Here is a 15,871-nt window from a genome sequence, read left to right as displayed (position 1 = left end):
CCTTCCCACTTGGAATAGACAACAAAGGAGAACTGGTAATTAAGTGCATTGACAGAAAGAGAGATTGGCTACGTCTACAGAGATTCAATTAAAGTTCCATTTCACTAAAGGAAAATGATTTGAAGAAAAGCCAGAAACCAAAAAATCTGAGACGGAAAGTTAGCATTTTGCCCTCTCTACAATTAGTAATCTGACCGAAATTACGAAATAAGGTAGAGATAGCATAGCTAACATTGTAGACTCTATTCTCAGAATTTATTTTTCTTTTACCCCTCATGGGTTATTATTCATTGCACCACAAGTCACAAATGCTTGTTTCTTGTCATTCCCATCTGGAGCTGTCCTCCACTGTACCCAAGCGATGCACACCTACCTTGCACTTACATCAACATTGACACTTGATGGGTATTTCTATTTTGTTTTGTTTTGGGGGAGAGGATGTGGTTGATCTGGAGCTCGCTCTTTAGACCAGGCTGGCCTTGAACTCACAGAGACCCATCTGCCACTGCCTCTAGAATGCTGGGACTGAAGTCGTGCACCACCGCCACCCGGCTGACTCTTGATGTTCTTAATTGTAATTCCTGCATATTTAACATAATAGTAATGTATGAATTATGTCAATGCTGTAAGTGTATGCAAGAGGGCTGGCCCACCCAGCAGGATAATGGAGCATTTGGCAAGACTGGGAATTCTAATTTTTCAAAAGCCCCAAGATGCACATTTGTTTGCTTTTCTTAACATAATGCCAACTATTCTTGAAATTATTCTGGTATTTCCCCTTGACTTTTAATTAGTCTTAATATATAAAACTCAACTAACATAATATATAAAACTCAACTAAATATACTTTGATGTCATTTACTTTATTGTTGCCATTTAATGCTGTAGCTCGAGACTTTATGGCCGACATTACTACTGATAAAAGAGAAAGCAAAATGCTCTAAGTTAAGATTAGGAATTTTGGCAGACTGTCTCTTCTCCATGTGGGTACTAGGGAACCCACATGGAGATTGAGGTGAGGGGTCTAGGTCCTCTCTATGCATGGTCTTTGGTTGATGCATCAGTCTCTGCAGTCCCCCCTTAGGCCCTATTTTGTTGTTGTTGTTGTTTGGCTTTGTTAGTCTCCTTGTGTGGCTCCTGTCACCTATCAGTGGACTAGGGAAGAGGGGTAGGGGAGGAAGAGAGAGGGATGGTGAGATCAGCAGGAGATGAGGGAGGCAAAGCAAATAAATTGTAAATAATAATAATAAGAAGAAGATTAGGAGTTTTAATTCTGATGATGCTCTGCCCTCTTTATCTCCTGAGAAACAGAACAGTGAGAATGACATGAAAAATTTTTACTGTTGTTACCAAAGATGGGGGGGGGAGGGAGAGTCTACATCAACTAAGCTCTCAGAACTAATTACTAGCGATGTAGAAAAAACAGCCTTCACATCAAATGGAATAAGAAATAATTTAATACAAAAACAACTATGAGTGTCCATAGCCCAGGACCACATATTTAAGTTACCCAAGTTCCATGTTCCATCATGGCAGTTGTGACTTAGCAAAGTATCTGTTAGGACTTATTTATTTTCACTTTATGAGCGTTTTATCTGTGTATATGTCTGTGTGCCACCTCCGTGCCTGCTGCCCATAGAGGCCAAAGAGTGTCAGGCCTTCTGGCTCTGGAGTTACAGAGAGTCGTGGGTGCTGAGAATTAAACTCGGGCCCTCTGCAAGAGCAGCAAGTGTTTTTAACCTCGTAAGCCATCTCTCCAGCCCCATCATGAACTTTTATAGTAAGAAAACAAAATAAAAAGTTATAAGCTGAGACAGACTTTAAATGCATCAGTAGAAGTATTGTACAGACAGTTACAGCAATGTGGCCTCACATTTTATCTTAAGTATTCTTAGCTTTTAGGTTGGTAGAAGGTAAAGGTCTGTATTGTATCCCAGAAGGATTTATCTACTTGCAAGAATATTAGGTCACACACAGCATGGACAACAGTTACTGGCTAAGATAATTCGATATTTGGTTTAGACCTACAACATTCCAATTTATCTAAAGTTTGAATGAGCCACTCAGCTGTATAAAATGGTTTCTGTATGTATGGTTTCTTTCTGGAAAATTAATTCACACTATATTTTTAAATGTAGATTTAGTTTATATAACTAGTATCTCACTGTAGATAAACACAATTAGTATTTGGTGGTTTAATCTTAATATTAGTGGAAATCTGGTAAACATAGATGTGTCTGGGAGAAATGGCATTATAAGGTTTAATGGTGATCTGAATTATTTGGCAATACCAGCCAAAAAAAAAAAAAAATCAAATAGCCCTTATCATTTAGCCACTGGAAATGACAGAAGGAAGATGATATTTCCACAACACAAACACAAAATATCCCTTCCAGAGAAGAATCTGAGAGAGCACCGTAACACTCTATTCTTCTAGGCTTTGAGCCAAACCTGCCTCCAGCTTTCATAAGAGAAAAAACACTGTTCAGTTTCCATGACTTACATACAAATCAGGTGAAACAAAATTGCTCCATAAAACATTTATAGATCTCAACTTGTTCCTGTTTCCTTCAAACTGAAATTAACTCAGCTTGCTCTTCCTGACTTAAAACCCTCTCAAAAAGTGGTCCCTGTACAGTTTCTCACCTAACAGCAAGGACTGCCGCCTTTTCAAAAGTAATTCATATTTTCTTTTATTCAACTGTAGCCTGCTTCTCAAGAATTTCCTTCATAATCTGTGTTAGGAGGAATAATGCAGTCATTATGTGAAGTTCTTGTTTCATACAGTTAATACCCTGACATAGTCCTTTGTTATAGAGTTTCTGCAGGGATGCTCCTTTAGATTTAGGGTGTCAAACTAAGGGCAGGAAGCATGTTCCTTCCCCATCACTACCAGGACACTCTCAGGACGAGCTGAAGGGAGATGCCTGCTGGATGTCTAATAATTGGTTATATGCCACAGAAACTGACAGTCTCTCAAAACTTTCTGTGTCGCTGGTGAATTAGCAAACCTGTTCTACTGCTGATGTTAATTTGGTACCTGTTAAATTCTAACGAGATATGCAAGTCTGTTTTGTGTAGAATTATCGGTCCTTTGTTTTACAACACATCCTGCTGTTAAGTTACAGTATTTCGTACAGCATGTACTTTTAACACTAGCTCAACCTTAGGACCATCACTGGATCACGGGACCCAGAAAATAGACAAGCTTGTCAGTATTTGTGTAGCAACCGTCAATCGTTTGTGAATTTCTTATTTCTAGAAAGATCATTTTAAAGGGCTATTTTTCTGAGTCTGGAATAGAGAAAAACACTAGGATATGTTGGCAAATGCTAAATAACATGAGGGAGTAAGTGGAACTTTTAAATAGGTAATTCAGGGGGGAAAAAAAGCATTGAAAATCTCCCTAATATTTCCTCTGTGGTTAATCTTAGAAACAGATGTCACTCCAGAGTGGCATCTCAGTCTGCCTGTCTACACCATGAATATGACTCCTCTTCTCGTTTGCCTTTCAGAGTCTCTTCATTGTGTGACTTGTGTTAGGTTCAAAGGAAATGGTCAATTTGCTTAGACTCTTTCTTTGCTTACCAGGAACTGAATAGCTGTAAATCTAAACACACGGTGACTCAGCCACCAGATGTTTCTGAGTATATAACTAATAATGCTTAGTCTCACTTGTTTGTTTCTCAGAAAGAAAGTTTAATCATTCTTAAATCCAAAGATCCAAACCTTTCTACTTTTGTATTCCTTGCCCCTGGCTAGCTACAATACGAAATGGGTTCACAACCCAGCTTTGTGTAAGTCACTAAAATTTCAACTGTATCATTTTCACAGCAGAGGACTCACAGTCCTGAATAAACATTAAAATGGCTCCATAGCCTATTTAACAAATGTCAAGATTTTCCTTTCTCTACTTCATATGAAACAGTATCTGATATGAAGTTAGAGGAAATATTATATGCACTATTATCCAATCCAAAAGATTTTTTTATAACACTTTAGTTGTTCAAAGTAGACTAGGAGTGATAAGTTTGAAGCCAAAGGAAGTCTCCTGCCTGGTAATGATGATGTTCTCAGCTCTGGGCCCATACAGAGAATGCAGAAAAGAAATAACATGAACGATTATGACTAGGTGGCAGGTTTGAATGGAGTAAAGAATATGGTAAGGAAATTTAACATGAATTCAGTGCACCATGGGAAATCAACAGTAGGAAAGTATGCATTAAATTTTAAATGTGATCAAACAGCAGTTCAGGAAAATCAAATTAAACCATTTGGTTTCTTCCTATTTTCAGGCATGTTAACAGGCTGGGGGGAGTGGAGGCAAGGACTTTGGCCTGAGACATTTCAAACCGTCACTTACAGCATACCAACTATCACTGGAAATAGTTCTCCCAATGGTGATGAGTATTAAACTCCCAAAGAATATACAAAAACTACCTTATTTTGGTAAAATATCATTGTACTTAGTCTAAATGCACCTTACACAATACACTTTACAAGTAGGAAGTCTTCGGGATGGAAAACTCCTGTTACCCCTTTGAAGAGGATATCTGCTGCTTATTTTGCATTTGCAAATAAAAGATCCCTCTTCTTCTGTAGGACTAACTTCCAGTTTCTCCCTTCCTTGCTGTGACTTCAACCCCCCTCACTTCAGTCCCTAATCAAGAGGTATTTGTATCACTCTTTCTAAAGATCTCTCTCTCTCTAAAGCTTTGGCCGCTGCCGTCTTTGGAAGAAAATCCAGAATGGCGTCTAAGAAGAGAAACTAAGTTGCAGACTCAGGCAGGTGTAGGCAGGCATCCGTGATTACTGACTGCTACCTCCGGTGAGAGAAGCATTGAGGGACAAGGTCTCAGATGAAATGACAGTATATTCAGCCATCAATGCACAAGGAAGATAACATCTGTGACTGTAGTGCTAGTCCATTAACAGGAAATGCCCCCCCTTTAAAATATTTGCAACATTGGTAGTGCTAAGTTCCAGATTTTGTTTTGTTTTAATTATTATTATTTTATACCCCAGTCATAGTCCCCTCCCTCTTCTCCCAGTCCCCACCCTTCCTCCCTGATCCCCTTATCCCCCTCTCCTACTCCTCAGAGAAGGGGAGCCTCCACTCCTGACCCCTACCCCTGCCAGCATATCAAGCTGTGTCAGGACTGAGCACATCCTCTTCCCCTGTGCCCTGGCAAGGTAGCCCGGCCAGGAGAAAGCTTTAAAAAGAAGGCAACAGAGTCTATGAATCCGACATCTTCCTTACTAGGAGACCTGTATGAGGACCTAGCTGCTGATCAGCTTCATCTGTGTTGGGGGACTGGGTCCAGTTCATGCATAGTCCTTGGTTAGTGCTTCAGCCTCCACAGCCCCTACCCACTCCCTGGGCCCTCGTTAGTTGGCTCTGATGGTCTTCTTGTGGAGCTTGACAGGGTCCGTCTATCCTTCCCCAATTCTTCCAAAAGGTTCCATGCGCTCCACCCAGTGATTGGTTGTAGGTCTCTGCATCTGTTTCCATCGGCTGCTGGGTGAAGCCACTCAGAAGACAGCTAGGCCAGGCTCCTATCTTGCAAGCACTGCAGAGTATCGTTGATTGTGTCTGGGGTTGGCTCTCTCCCATGGGGTGAGTCTCAGGTTGGGCCAGTTACTGCATGGACATTCCTCCAATCTCAGCTCTATTTTTGTCCCTGTACATCCTGTAGGCAGAATAAAATTTGGGTCAGTTGTGAGTGAAATGGTGTTCACCTCCCTCTATTAGGAGTCCTGTTAAGTTAGAGGGCTTCCCAGACACAGGGGTCTTTTCTGAGACTGATTCTCCAACCAAGAACCATTCCTGGAGACAACCTAGAACCCCCTGCTCAGATGTAGCCCATGGCAGCTCAGTGTCCAAGTGGGTTACATAGTAAGGGGGACAGGAACTGTCTCTGACATAAACTCAGTGGCTGGCTCTTTGCTCACCTCCCCCTGAGTGGGGAGCAGCCTTACCAGGACACAGAAGATGACAATGCAGCCAATCCTGCTGAGACCTGATAGGCTAGGGTCAGATGGCAAGGGAGGAGGACCTCCCCTATCAGTGGACTTAGAGAGGGGCATGGGAGGAGATGAGAAAGGGAGGGATTGGGGGGGGGATGAAGGAGGGGGCTACAGCTGAGATACAAAGTGAATAAACTGTAATTTAAAAAAAAGTTAGAGGGTGGCCTCTTCAATCTCCATGACCCCTGTTAATAGGTGTCTCAGCTAGAGTTACCCTCATATCTTCTCAGGAGCCTACCCTGTCAAAGATCTCCATAGGTCTCCGGCCTGTCCATGCTCAAGGTTTCTCTTCTCTCTGCAAGCCCGCTGTCTTCCTGCCTCCGCTCTCCCTAAGTCTGATATAGACCCAACTTTATCTCCATGTTCCCTCTCTTACCATGTTCCTTCTCTTCAACCACTTCTGCTGCACAGCTCAATTAAGAAGGCTCCTGACCCTGAATCTGAGTGTTTTTTTTTAATCACCATTTAGAATATATTTTATAGTCAATGCAAAAGTAAGATAAAGATCCAGGTTGTATTCTGTCAGCTTGCTTATTGTTCAAAGGCAATGGGCATATAAGAGCAGGCTCATACTCTGATTCATGGACGAGTCCCCCCAAAATGGGGAAATGATTTTTAAAAATTAAGGAAGACAGTTTCAAAATATTATTTGAAAATATTTAAAAATCAGAATAGGAACTAAATTAAAGATGTTATTAAAAACTGTAAACATTAGGCTTGAGAAACTTCAGTAGTTTACAAGATGAAAGCATCCTATGGACAAGTCATTTCCGGTGGAGAGTGAGACTCGCCTGTCGCAACGGAACAACCGAAAACACGGTGGTTCATTAACGTCCATCCCCATGCCTAATACAGAAAATTAAGGGGAAATTGAAGACTGTAGACACTCTTCCCCAAGAAGACTGGCGTAGGTTCCTGTGTGCCGACACTTGTAAGCTTCAGAGGGGTCTCCAGGCAGCCTGAAGCTCAGAAAGGAAGCACCTGACACTTCAGAAGTAGATACTCTGCTTTCAGCATCCTGCTCAGTGTTGGAGCTTAGTGAGGCCGCCATTACATAGACTGACGGGACATTCACAAGGGAAGAAAGCAGCTTCAGAGCGCATTTGATAGCAAACTCTTCAACACGCTCTGAATTTTTTCTTGTCTGCCAGAAAGACATGAAAAAATCTTAAAAGAGCCTTTAAATAATCTCTCATCCATTTATATGTCTATTCACAATCTTTAAAAAGCTTTACCCTTTGACCTTAGCTAAGGCTTCTTATTAACATAAAAGCTTCCTTTTATCTATCATTTGAATAACTTTGAATCTTAAAAATATAAATCTTACATAGCTATTTAAATTCTCACTAAAAACATACCCAGCACCTAGAAATCTTGTTTATTATTACAGATTATGCCACTTACTTTAGTTTTTTTTAAAAGACACAGTCAGTTCTTTTGAAGGATTGGCCGAAGAATCATTTTCTTCTTATGAAGAAAAATTCTAAACAGCCTTACACCATTTGCTAATTTAGCTGGGTCTCCATGTGAATCAGCATTTAATCTTGGCATTCACTGGGGTTGTTTTATAGGTTTGTTTTCTCCCTAATTAGAAACAGCAAAGGAACATGGCTGCTCCAGTACCTCTTTTCCTCTGGAGAGCCATTCCCTCAGGGTGGAATGCATGCCCTGTTGGGCAGCTGGGCCACTTAAGAACATGAGTAAGAGAGAGACCAGCCCTGGAACAAATAAGTCTCCATTCAGCACTCACTCTTCTGCTTTGTAGGGCAAAGCACAGTGGAAGCCGCATTCTGACAAAAATGTGGGCTTTTCAGGGTTCTTTGCACAGACGGCTTTCAGACCGTGCACTTAGCTAAACTGAACTTTGAGAAAGAAAACTTAAAACATCTTGTAGAAGTTGCAGCAGAGGTTTGGATATAAATAGTAACTTCTCCAGGTGTGGAGAAGGCAGGCAGTGCTCTAATTATGTGTGATGCCTTTAGCAATTGTTTCCTCATTTTAATTAAAAGTTCGTCATAAATAACCTGTGTAGATGGTATTATAGGCAGGAATCTGAGTCTGTAGGGCACCTGCCAGAGTGTCCCAGGAACTTGTTGAAAAATCCAGGTTCTTATGTCCAAGGGCAATGAACTAGACAAGGAGAATAAGGCTAGAAATAGAAATAAAGACGGTTTTTTTTTTTTTTAAAAAAAAAAAAAAAAAAAGGAACTACATTATCCAGGATAAGAGTGAACAGGCAAGCTGAGGAAGAGCATGTGCCCCAAAACCTCTCTGCAGGAATACACACTTCCGCATAACTCATTCACAGAGCACCCTAAGCACAAAGAAGGCAACGATTAAAAATTAGGGCATGGAACTGAACAGAGAGCTCTTGAAAAAAATGCAAATACCCAGGAACATTTTTTTTTTTAATGTTCAAAATCCTTAACCATCAGGGAACTGCAAACTAAAATTACCTTAAGATTTTATCTAAGCCCTGTCTGAATGAGCAAGAACAGTAAAACAAATGACAGCAAATGATGCTGTGGATGTGGGGACATGGGAGCAAGGAAGAGTTATTGACTATTGGTGAGAATCAATGGAGAAGCTTCTCAAAAAGCTAAAAACTGCCATATGATACAACAATAGCACTCTTGGAATGTTTCAAAGTACTGCATATCCTACTGCAGAGATAGTTTGCCATCCATGCTCCTTTCTGCTCACTGTGCAATAGCCAGGAAAAGCAAACAACCTATATATCTACCAGCTGGTGAATGGGTGATGAAATACGGTTCATATATACAATGTATATTCATGTACTTTGAACTCAGTGTACATGTACATCAAATGTAGTATTCAACTGTAAAAAAGAATGGAATTATGAGACTCTTAGGTTACAAATACAAAACAAAGCTAAAAAGGAGCTGGGAATAATCATTCTGAGTGAAGTAACCCAATTAAAGTAAGACAAATTCCACACACTTATGTGGCTGTTAGCTTTGAATCTTTAGCTTTGAATTGAAGTACTCACAATGGGCAAAGCATAAATAAATAAATAAATAAATAAATAAATAAATAAATAAATAAATAACTCATAAAAAGTCATGGTGTGGGAAGATTTTATGGAAATAGAGAATCCAAGTAGTATGACGGGAGAAAAGGAAAGGTTAAACTGGGTAGTGAGTGGGAGCACGGGGCAGAAGAGGAGGTGTGGAGAAGGATAACTAACACCATGTGTTAATTTCAGTGTAGTTTTTGTCAACCTCCATCCCACCATACTAGGATATACTCAATATATGCTGTAGATATTTGTTTTATTCTAAATTTACTGGCAATTTTCTGTTGGGAAATGATACAGAAAACTGCATAACCACGTAACATATCACTTATGTAACCAAAGACAGTTTGGAAACCAGAAGTACAACGTCTTATCACCACTGGGATAAACAGAGCTTCCTGCTAACCTTTTAGAGACTCTTAAAGAATTCAGGATGTATCAGCACCTCCAACGCCTTCCCTAGAGGAGTTGAAAAAATATTTTTATATTACCACTCTTAAAATTTCTCATATATGCCCCTTACAAGTGAAATTATGTTTGCTCAAGTCCCATATGAGAATATGAAGAAAAATGTTTTTTTTTAAATCAATGTACAATAGAGTCTTAAAATGATTATCATAAACTGTTGTTTGGAATGTAGGAGAAGAAAAAAATCTTGAGATTTTTTTCCAGCTGTTTTTCTTATAACTTACTTGCGAGTCATATAAATTATCTTCAGTAGCCACAGAAGCCTTTTAAATGACTAATGGAGACTCCAGTGTCATTTCAAGGTTCATCAACATGGACAAGAATTTGGGCTCTGAAAATTATTGTTCAAGCCCTGGCTTTGCTGCTTAAAACCTCAATACATCAATGAGCTCACTTCTTAAAGCAATCTAATAATTGCCTTCACTATAGGAATACTATGAGGATGAAATTAGTTTAAAAATGAGAGTCCTTAGGACAATGCCTAGCACATTAATAAACATACAAAAGTTACTTAGTATGTACATGCTGATTTACTAGTATATATTTATAAATTATTTACATAAAATGTTTTTATCTAAATAAGGCCTAGGAATATGGGTCAGCCAGTAAAATACTTTACTTGCAAATCTGAGAAAGCTCAGTTTGGACCCCTGAAACCAATGTGAAAAGCTAGGGATGGATGTGTGGAAAGACAGTTCAGAGGATAAGAACACTTGAAGTTTTTCAGAGGACTGGGATTCAGTTCTGCACAAAAAGTGAGTGCTTCACTACTGCCCTTAAGTAGAGCTCCAGGGAATTTGATGACATCTTCTGGCCTCTGTGAGCACCAACATGAAATGTGGAGAGAGAGACAGAAACAGAGAGAGAAAGAGAGGGAAAAAAAGGAAGAAAAGAAGAACCTTTACCAAAAAAATGCACAATAGTATAAGCCTGTAATTCACAATAAGTCAGAGATGGGAGAATTCTTGGAGCTCTTATACAGCCAGCCTAAACAATTGATGAGCCCCAGGTCTGGTGAAATAGTCCGTCCCCAAAAATAAGGTGAAGAACTCTTCCAAAAGATATGTGGCATCAACCTTTGGCCTCTATATCATGGGCATTTATGGACACATGCACACACTCACAGAGGGAAATACATGAGAAATAAAGTGACGTTAAATCTTTGCAGAGCAATAAATAAAACACAATTTCAAACATATGCTCTTAATGTGATCAATATCATAATTATTACATTACTCTAATAAACATGGATACAATTCAAACTCTAGAAAGCCAGTCTTGAAAGTTGAAAAAAAAAAAAGCACTGGAGAGTCTGAAAGGAGTCAAACAAGAGGATATAGAAGGTGGAATTGATTTAAACAAGTTATAAACACATGCAAAATGCTCTAACAGAAATCAGAAAATACAGAGATTAACAAATGGATCAGTGCTGAAAAGTATGAAATGCTCTTCAGGAGGAAGCAAGTTTACTTCCCAGCACCCATGTCAGGTGATTCACAGCTGCCTGTAACTCCAGCTACAAGGGATCCAATGCCTCTGGCCTCCTCTGGCCTCCACTGGAATCTACACTCATGCACATAGTGGTATAGTGGTAAACACACACACATATATGCACAGAGAGAGAAATGCACATATATACACACTTTTAAAAATTAAATAATTGTTAAGTAAAATATTCAAAGATAAAAAGTCTATACTGTTAAAATTATGTAATTCAGTCCATGCATTCCACTTCTCCTAGTGAAAGCCAACATACCATTGGGTACTTTTAACAAGCATTTCTATCGTCTATGTGACATTTGTAGACAAGAAGAATTCTTTTGCCTGTATGGTAATTTCTAGCAGGAAGAAGAATATTACTGAATAATGTGGAGCACATTGACACGGATGACATGTCTCAGCTCTACAGAACTGCAGAAAATGGGATTTGGTTGGGATTTTGCTGTTGGTAAGGTTGATTGGTTTGTTGGTTGTTTTTTAGCTGCACACCACTCATTTCCTCTTAAGTAAATCCCGACCAAGAACTGTTATTGTTTTTATAAATGGAGATCTTCCTTCCTAATTTATATTCAGTTGTTTTGTCCCTGGATGCTATGTTTTATTCTTTAGCAATTCTCTGAGAGAAATGGAATCAACTCTGAAGTTTAAAAAAGGAAATAAGAAAAAAAACCAAAATGTATCTGGTTATTAATAATCAAGAGTGGTGATAGAGCCAGGCATGGTGGCGCACACCTTTGATCCCAGCACTCAGGAGGCAGAGGCAGGAAGATCTCTGTGAGTTCAAGGCTAGCCTGGTCTACAATTCAAGTCCAAAACCTCCAAGGGTCTATTAGACAGAGTAAACCCTGTTTCAAAAAAAAAACAAACAAAGAAAGAAAAAGAGTAGTATTGGTCTATCTTGGAAGACACACATAGCTGGTGAAAGAATAAGAAACTCCTGGTAGAAGCTGTTTTTCTTTTTCTTTTTCTTACTTACAGTTTATTCACTTTGCATCCCAGCTGTAGTCCCCTCTCCCACCTCTCCCTCATCTCTTCCTATGCACTTCTCCAAGTCCACTGATAGGGGAGGACCTCTGACCTAGCCTATTAAGTCTCAGCAGGATTGGCTGCATTGTCTTCCTGTGTGGCCTGGTAAGGCTGGTCCTCCCTCAGGGGGAAGTGATCAAAGAGCCAGCCACTGAGTTCATGTCAGAGACAGCCCTTGTTCCCCTTACTAGGGAACCCACTTGGACACTGAGCTGCCATGGGCTACATCTGTGCAGGGGTTCTAGGTTACCTCCATGCCTGGTCTTTGAATGAAGTATCAGTCTCAGAAAAGATCCCTGGGCCCAGATAGTGAAACTTTGACCTCTTCCTTTCCAATTTGTATCCCCTTGATCTCCTTTCATTGTCTTTTTGCTCTAGCTAGAATTTCAAGTACTATGTTGAAGAGATATGGAGAGAGTGGCAGCCTTGCCTTGTCTCTGATTTCAGTGGGATTGGTTTAAGTTTCTCTCCATTGAGTTTAATGCTGGCTATAGGCTTGCTGTATATTGTCTGTACTTAGGTATGTGCCTTGTATCCCTGATCTCTTCAAGACTTTAAACATGAATGTGTGTTGGATTTTGTCAAATGCTTTTTCAGCATCTAAGGAGATGATATATGGTTTTTCTCCTTCAGTTTGTTAATATGGTGGATCACATTGATGGATTTCCATATGTTGAACCACCCTTGCATGCCTGGGATGAAGCCTACTTGGTCATGGTGGATGATATCTTTGATGTGTTCTTGGATTCGGTTTGCAAGTATTTTATTGAGTATTTTTGCATCAATGTTCATAAAAGAGATAGGTCTGAAGTTCTCTTTTTTGTTGGGTCTCTGTGTGGTTTAGGTATCAATGTGACTGTGGCTTCGTAGAATGAGTTTGGTAATGTTCCCTCTGTTTCTATTTTGTGGAATAGTTTGAAGAGAATTGGAGTTAGCACTTCTTTGAAGATCTGGTAAAATTCTGTGCTGAAACCATCTGGCCCAGGGCTTTTATTGGAAGGGAGACTGTTGATGACTGCTTCAATTTCCTCTGGGTATATAGGGTTATTCAATCTTTCTACCTGATTGACTTAATTTTGGTAGATAGAATGTATCAAGAAAGTTGTCCATTTCTTTTAGATTTTCAAATTTTGTGGCATATAAGCTTTTGTAGTACGACCTAATCATTGTTTGGATTTCCTCAGTGTCTGATGTCCCCCTTTTCATTTCTGATTTTGCTGGTTTGGATAGTTTCTGCCTTTTTGTTAGTTTGGCCAAGGGTTTGTCTATCTTGTTGATTTTCTCATGAACCAGCTCTTGGTTTCATTGATTCCTTTGAATAGTTTTATTTGTTTCTAATTGATTGATTTTAGCCCTGAGTTTGATTATTTCCAGCCATCTGCTCTTCTTGGGTGTATCATCTCCTTTTTATTTTTTCCTAGGGCTTTCAGTTGGGCCATTAAGTTGCTTATAGGAGATGTTACAAATTTCTTCTTGAAGGCACTTAGTGCTATGAATTTTCCTCTGAGCACTGCTTTTATTGTGTCCCACACTCACTTTCTCTTTCCCTTACCCTTTAGAAAAGAGGAAGCCCACCACCAACCTACCCCAGCACAACAAGTCACATCAGAACTGAGTGCATCCTCTTCCTAGGTAGCCTGGCAAGGCAGACCCACTGGTGGAAGTAACTGAAAAGTATGCAAGAGAATCCATGTCAGAGACAGCCCCCACTTCCCCTACTAGGGTACCCACAAGAAGACAAAGTTGCCCATTGGGTACATATGTGTAGGGGACCTAGGTCCAATCCATGCATGGTCCTTTGCTGTTGCTTCAGTCTCTGAAAGCTCCCCTGGGTCCAGGTTAGTTGGCTCTGTTAGTCTTGTGTAGTTCCTATCTCCTCCAGATCCTTCTCCCCACTCTTCCACAAGGCTCCCTGTGCTCTACCCAGTGTTTGGCTGTCATTCTCAGCATCTGTTTCGATCCCCTGCTGGGTGGGGCCTCACAGAGGACAGCTACTATCGACTCCCATCTGCAAGCATTGCAGAATGTTATTAATAGTGTCAGGAGTTGACTCTCCCTTAATGTGGGTCTCAGGTTGAGCCAGTCATTGATTGGATATTTCCTCAATCTCTGCTCTCTCTCTATCACTTCATATGTTGTAAGAAGGGTAAAAGTTTTGTCCACAGTTTCTTTATCCATTCTTCAGTTGAGAGCCATCTGGGGTGTTTCATTTCTGGCTATTATGAGTAAAGGTACAACAGACACAGCTACACCACTTCTGAGCATATCCCCAAAGGATGTTCCACCATACAAGGACATTTGCCCAACTATGTTCATAGCAGCTTTATTCATAATAAAGCCAGAAACAGGAAGTAACAAACCTTCTTCATTGTGAAAAACATTCCTTAGCTTAAGATCCACTAGCTGCCAGTCTGGAAGGTAATATATAGTGGAGATGTATACACTGATTCATTCATGCCATTACTGGGTGATTCTACATTTACTATTGAATACTTGGATGGTTTTTCTCCCTGCTGTGACCGAATACCTGACAGGAAGTTCCACAGGGGTGGAGAGGTTTATTCTTCCTGACTCTTCAGAGGATAGAGTCCATTGTAAAAGTGAAGGCATGGCAGCCTGTGAGTGTCTGCTCACATCATAACAGATCATGAAATTAAAAAGCAAAATGCTTATGCAGAGTTTCCTTTTTTCTTTTGTTCCTTTTGTTCATCCTAGCCCCTCAGTTCAAGGAACAGGGCTGCCCAGATTTAAGGTAGGGCTTCCTGAAAACACCTTCAGTGACACACCTGAAGGTATGCCTCACTAATGCACTAAGTGTCTCTTAGTCCAGCTAAGATGATAATCAAAACTAACCATGACAATTTCACTCCTTTTCAAGTTGACACTCCAGCACAGCTCTATAAAGTAAAACATTCCACCATTAGCTTCTATATGTTTCCTGACACAAAATGCATTTAGCCTATCTCATTCTCTTTTAGTGCTAGTGAGGAAGTGAGAAAAAGGGAATCCTTATCCTTGTTCTTGGGATTAAATGGTCTAGACCATTTAATCAGTGTAGGTGCTCCTCAAAAATTAAAGATAGAAGTAGCATCAGCCTGACGTATACTACTTAAGTTCTTGTACCCAAAGAACTCTAAGGCAATTTACAGCAGAGATAGCTCCGCATCTGTACTTACTGCAGGAGCTAAGTCATGAAATCAGGCTAGAAGTTTGTCAACAGATGAATGAAGAAAATGTGGTGTATATACACAAAAGAGTTTTCTTCAGACCTAAGAAAGAATGAAATTATGTTATACATCAGAAAACAAATGCAACAGTAGATTATCCCAGTAAGCAAAATAAGTCAGATGTAGACAAAACAACGCACACTTTCTGTCATTTGTGGATCTTAGAATTTTTTCTTTTATTAGAATATCCAAGTTCATTGATTGTCTATTTGTGATAGCAATGAAATAGAACCAACATAGATGTCTATCAACAGATGTATGCATAATGAAAGTGTAGTAAAGATACAAAATGCATTCATATTCAGCTGGAAAAGCAATCATGAAATTTGCAGAAAATAGATGAATTTAAAATGTATACAATTAAGTGAGCCCACTCAAAATCAGAAAAAAAATGGATATAGTGTATGTATAAATGATTGTACATAAAAAATTTGTGAGTGTAGTGAAGTACAGTTTTTAGAAAGGAGAGCAAGATTGGTGATGTTAGGTGATGAGAAAGTACTGAACGCAGGCAAAAGGACACATGAGACGTACGAGAGGCCCCTAATACTCTTATAGATACATAAAGCCCTGTGTATGTGTGCAT

General features: G+C 39.7%; 1 protein-coding gene across 2 annotated transcripts in view; it reads left to right on the top strand.

Moving 5' to 3' along the window:
• Epha6 (EPH receptor A6) overlaps positions 1 to 15,871 on the top strand; it is a 979,971-nt gene that overhangs the window by 814,888 nt on the left and 149,212 nt on the right. The window lies entirely within an intron of this gene.

Source organism: Psammomys obesus, unplaced genomic scaffold (genome assembly GCF_907164565.1).
Source record: "Psammomys obesus unplaced genomic scaffold, mPsaObe1.curated_primary_1811, whole genome shotgun sequence".
Lineage (NCBI taxonomy): Eukaryota > Metazoa > Chordata > Mammalia > Rodentia > Muridae > Psammomys > Psammomys obesus.
The sequence above is the reverse complement of the archived record's forward strand: the minus strand, read 5'-3'. Positions and strand labels throughout refer to the sequence as shown.